This window comes from Bolinopsis microptera, chromosome 3 (assembly GCF_026151205.1).
Source record: "Bolinopsis microptera isolate Bmic1 chromosome 3, MBARI_Bmic_1.0, whole genome shotgun sequence".
In the NCBI taxonomy this organism is placed as follows: Eukaryota; Metazoa; Ctenophora; class Tentaculata; order Lobata; family Bolinopsidae; genus Bolinopsis; species Bolinopsis microptera.
Window position 1 is genome coordinate 13,533,842 of NC_087074.1, and position 5,225 is coordinate 13,539,066.

The 5,225-nt window shown below is 38.5% G+C and overlaps 1 long non-coding RNA gene across 1 annotated transcript in view; it reads right to left on the reverse strand.

The window, feature by feature from the left end:
• Positions 1 to 3,069: 3,069 nt before the first annotated feature.
• The window catches only part of LOC134813603 (uncharacterized), a 14,402-nt gene continuing 12,246 nt past the window's right edge, over positions 3,070 to 5,225 (reverse strand). The window contains exons 2-4 of the long non-coding RNA XR_010160038.1: positions 3,689 to 3,803; positions 3,406 to 3,534; positions 3,070 to 3,196 (exon numbers count right to left, since the gene is read on the reverse strand). This is a non-coding gene — a long non-coding RNA (uncharacterized LOC134813603). The remainder of the gene's footprint in view (positions 3,197 to 3,405; positions 3,535 to 3,688; positions 3,804 to 5,225) is intronic.

The following is a 5,225-nucleotide window of genomic DNA, read 5'->3' on the forward strand; positions in this document are numbered from 1 at the left end:
CCCTTTGGGGAAAAATTTAGCAAATTTTCTTACATCTGCCTTGAATGAGAGATATGGTGTCTCCGCAAGAACAGTTGCTATGAAGGTCAAGTCACCGTGTGCACCAAGGGGAACTGTTATCTTAACACTAGCTCGAAGTGGACCTGATTCTACCACCTGTAAAGTATTACACTTAAAATTGGCACCTAGAAACAGTATGAATGCGTGAAATGTAAGTATTAAGAAGCTATCTTGATCATATTATTACAACCTAAACGTTTTCACTGATCTAAAAAATGAACATTTTGATGATAATCCCATGGATTAATAAGCTCGAAAAGCGTTTTGAAATCTGAATTCTATGTGCCATTTTGTCGTGTTTTGGTATCAATACCAAAACACGACAAAATGACACATTTTTTTTTCAACATAATTATATGAAAACTGCAAACCTGAATTGATGTAGGATGAAACTCCTGTCTGGTCTCAACATGGTACTCCATAACATCCCAAGCATCCCAGAACAGAGGCACGTCATCAAATATCACATATCGGTTACCCATACCTCCGGCCTCCAAACACTCCCGCTGTGTTGGTTTGTGTACCAAAGACTTTAGTACTCCTTCCAGTGAAAATACCACTTTTATCAAACTGTTACACAGACAAATTCCATCCTCCAGAACAAATGCCCCAGCTTGGTCTGTTGGTGTAACGAGGGATACAGAGCCTATGTAAGTGCTAGGAACTTCAACTAAAGCTTCTTCGACCTCGTTAATTGTGAGAACTTGTCTTCTGGCCCAGTTGTAGGGATTAACAACAAAACTCTTGGAATCTGGCATGACAACATCTCTGATTGTTTCCCACTCTTCGTTGTACAGTATCAGTAAATTTGTGTAGTCCTCCATGGCATCGATGAACACTTGCTCAATTGCACTGCCAGGCAAGATATCGTGAAATTGGTTGAAAAGGACGGTTTTCCACATTTCTTCAATTTTTGAACAAGAGACCAAACCTTTGACATCCAACGAAGATAAGAACTCAATATCAGTCATCCAAAATTCAGCTACTCTATTTGATTCCTTCAACTTAGCATGTGTAGTGTAGGTTCCACGGTGCAGTTCGAAATACAACTCTCCCCACCATTCACACAGCATGTTTGAGGACTTCTCAACTGCTGTAAAGAACTTTTGAGGAGTTGACCGAACAATTTGAGGCATTCCAGTTATTGAAGAGATTCTCTCAAGCCTATCAATCATTTCAGGAGTAGGCCCACCACCTCCATCTCCGTGACCAAACAGCAACATCTGGTCATGAGTTCTGCCTTTATCTTTGTTGTTTGAAACTGTTTTGAGTACATCTTTGATCTTTAAATCTGATTCATATGTGTCTCCAGGAGGAAAATGCGCCAAGACCTTGCTTTGATCAATCCCTTTCCAAATGAAAGTGTGGTGAGGAAAAGTGTTAGTTAAATTCCAGCTCAATTTTTGACTCAAAAAGTATTTTATATCACAGAGCTGCATTATTTGTGGAAGTTGTCCGCTGTACCCAAATGTATCAGGCAACCAAAGAATGTCACTATGGTTGCCAAATTCTTCTCTATAAAACTTTTGACCATAGAGAAACTGTCTGACCATAGATTCAGCGTTTGGTATATTTGTGTCCATTTCAACCCACGAACCACCAACTGGTGAAAAATTTCCTTTCACAACTTGTGCCTTTAAAGCTGAAAAAAGCTTTGGGTAGAACTTCTTAAGCCAACTGAACTGAACAACCTGTGATCCCGCAAAATTAAATTCCATTCCAGCTTCAAACATAGATATTGTTGTAGACCAACTTCGGGCCACTTTTCTTATCGTCTCCCTGTAGGGCCATAACCAAGCAGTGTCAATATGACAATTTCCAATGGCATGAATGGTGTCCCTACTACTTGTACCATTGACTATTCCTCTATTAAGAAGTTTCTTTCCAATTTGTATAGCTTGTTGGTATGATTCGGGTGAGTGATCATTCAACGTTATGACATTGATGATTTCATTGCCAGTGTATAAAGCATCATAGCATAATGAAGTGTTGTCATCTGATTCTTTAGCAATATCATACAACACAGACAGATCCATGAACACTGCATACTTTGCTTGATCTCGTACAAATATGTGAGCCTTTGTAAGGTTGTATGTTTTATTAGGATCTGGAGCGTTGATCATTCCGTTGAGACCAGCTCCAAATAGACCTAAAGGGATAGAATGATTACTTTAAATGTATTATATACAGGGGGGGCGGGGGGGGGGGGGGCCAAAAGTCAGTGTTCAAACGTTGGGTCTTATACCTCCACCGTGTTTTATATTTGAGAGTTGTTGCTTTGCAGATGGTATACTACGTATCTAATCTACTTGTTTGAGGATTCTGTCGACAAAATTTGAAAATTCGAATATTTTAGACCACACCCATTCAATATTAAACACCTTAGATATTGTTATCTCTGAACATGCTGGACGCCCAATTTTTCCAGAGACGGTAGATTATTAAATGTTGCATCTGATCTGAAAAAATGAGGCAAAACGGATTAGAAATGACGAAGTTATCATCCATTTTGTGTATATCGTTAACAAAATTGACTGGGAGACACGACACCTTAATTGGGCACCCTTAACACTTCCCATATGTGATATGTTTAACGGGGTGCCGGGTGGTTAACGGGGTCACCTAATCACGTGATTAGGTAAACCAATCACCTGATCACACGTAATGAATAAACTCGTTATGCTTCATATCTCGGTCATCTAAGAAGCTACAACTCTAATTTATTCAAGACAAATGTAATTCGAATTGCCAAACACAATTAAATAAAATGTAGCTCGATCCGACTATCCAAACTATCAAATAAATGTGAAAATGAACCTTCATTTGAAAAAAATGAACCTTCATTTGAAAAAAATGAACACGAATATTTTTCGATTTGACAAATTCCTTGAACCAGTGATATAAATAAAATTATATCTCACCTGTACAGGAGATTTGAATAAAGAAAACAGCATCTTCATCATGTGATTTGACAACTATTTTCATTTCTTTCCTTTTGTGGGACATTCCCTGAATTAGGTTGCCATCTTTATCACATACAAGTGACTCAGCTCCACTAACGTCCCAATGGAGGTAGACATTTTCCATGTTACACACATTGGCAGGAATGATCACTTTTACCCAGTGTTGAGACCATCTAAAATCAATTGATTAATATTACATAATGAAGGGTAACGACCCATAAACCCGCAGATGATTATCTATCTAAAATAAAATGTTGTCTTAATTTTAAAATGCTGTCTTGTGAGCTTACTGAACAAAAGAAAACCATCATGAAAATGTATACAGAATAGAATTATGACACAAGAAATGTGATACATTTTTCCAATCATCATACGTACTTACAATGGTTTAAACTCTTCCCCTTCAGTTATAAGTTGGAATACTCCATTTTTCACACTTTCAAAAGCCTGGTAAGTTTGTTTTCTTGCTAGGGAACGATACAGCTTACAATGTGGGATTTTGGAATCCACTCTGAAATATTCAATAGATTCACAATTATCATAGTATGATAGTCGATAATTATATGGTCTGAGAATAACATATTTTTAAACAATTTTTGCATCTTACAAGATGACAAATTCGAATGAAAACTCAGCTATGTTAAAAGGTGTTTTTTATCATTCACCTTCCAAATAAATTGACATCTGTAAAGTAGATCTCAGAAATGTATTTTTCTAATCGTTCCAATGTTGCACGTTTGTGTTTTAATACAGTAGAGCTCATATTTACCATTCAATCTACTAGGTATTCAGAGTGATGGTTTTAGTATACAGCTTACAGGGGAAACGATAGAATGTTGCTGGTGAATATAATTGCCTGATTTCTTAACAAATTATCATTAAATCAATTCAATATCTCTGTAGAATCCAGTAGATTTCCATCCCTTGTAGGAGAGCCTTGCTGTGCCGATAAGTGAAAAACTCTTACACAACAGCTTTATATATTTTTGCTGCGAGCTGACCAGTGGCGTAACGTTGCCTGTTGGCACTCCTCCCTTTTTGGCGCCCCTCCCTAAAATTGAACAAATTAGATGATTTTAGAGCAGTAAAAAAGTGTGTTTCTAGAGCAAAACGCGCAGTTTTGCTAGTACCTCAGTTAAGTTTTTCAAAATTGTCCCACATTCAAACGACAATTTGGCGACCCCCCCCCCCCCCCCCCCGGCACAGCGGGGTCAGCGGCCCCCTTCGTTACGCCACTGGTTGACCAGCTCCACGTAATAGTTGAATTATGGTCGGGCTGGCTGGTTTAGTTATGCTCCTTCTATTCTTAACTGTTGGGACAGTCTAGTCGGCAGCAAAATCTCTAATGCAGATCCTAAATACTTCAAAATACAAGATAGGTAATGAACCTACCAACATCCGCAACAAATGCGAAGAGGAAATATATTCTACAGAACACTTCCTATCCCGATGCCAAGCCTTCAAACTATTAAGGAAAAACGTGTCCGAAAATTTCATTATTAAAATAGAAGTTTATTCCACACCCTTGCATTTACGTATCGATAAATTGATACTTTAATTTACTGTTACTGCGAAGTTTCTAGACTGCTTTTAACCTCCTTAGCTGATATAATAAGCGGTTCCAGGCATACCTTTTCTCTGCTGGACGCCAGCACGGTGCTTAGCAACCAGTACCATAGAGTCATGCTGACTCCAACATCTGCAACAAATGTGAAGAGGAAATAGACACTACAGAACACTTACTTCTTAACCAGATGACCAGCCTACGCACTAACAAGGAAACAAGTGTTCGGTAACTTTATCATCAAAAAAGGTATATCCACACCCTTGCATTTCCTAAGCCTATACTTAAATTTGCGCTTTTTTCGAAGTACCTAGACTTCTATGTTCCCACTTAGACTTGTTCTTTTTTATGAACAGCCAGATCATCTCCCTCACAGATTTAATATCTGCTTTTGGGCCGCCACCTCGGTCAAACTCTAACGGTCAGTTACTTGACAAGAACAGAACCCCTACAGCAAACAAGACCGGATACCCACGTCCACCCTCAATAAAGAAGAAGAGACGAACACCCAACACTCAGGATCACTTTTTCTCTTCGGCCCCGGGGAGGGGCCCCGGTTTGTCCCTCCTTAATACTTTTTATATTCTTCTATTATTGTTACTATTGTTTCCATATTGATATTTTCTACACCCAGTCGG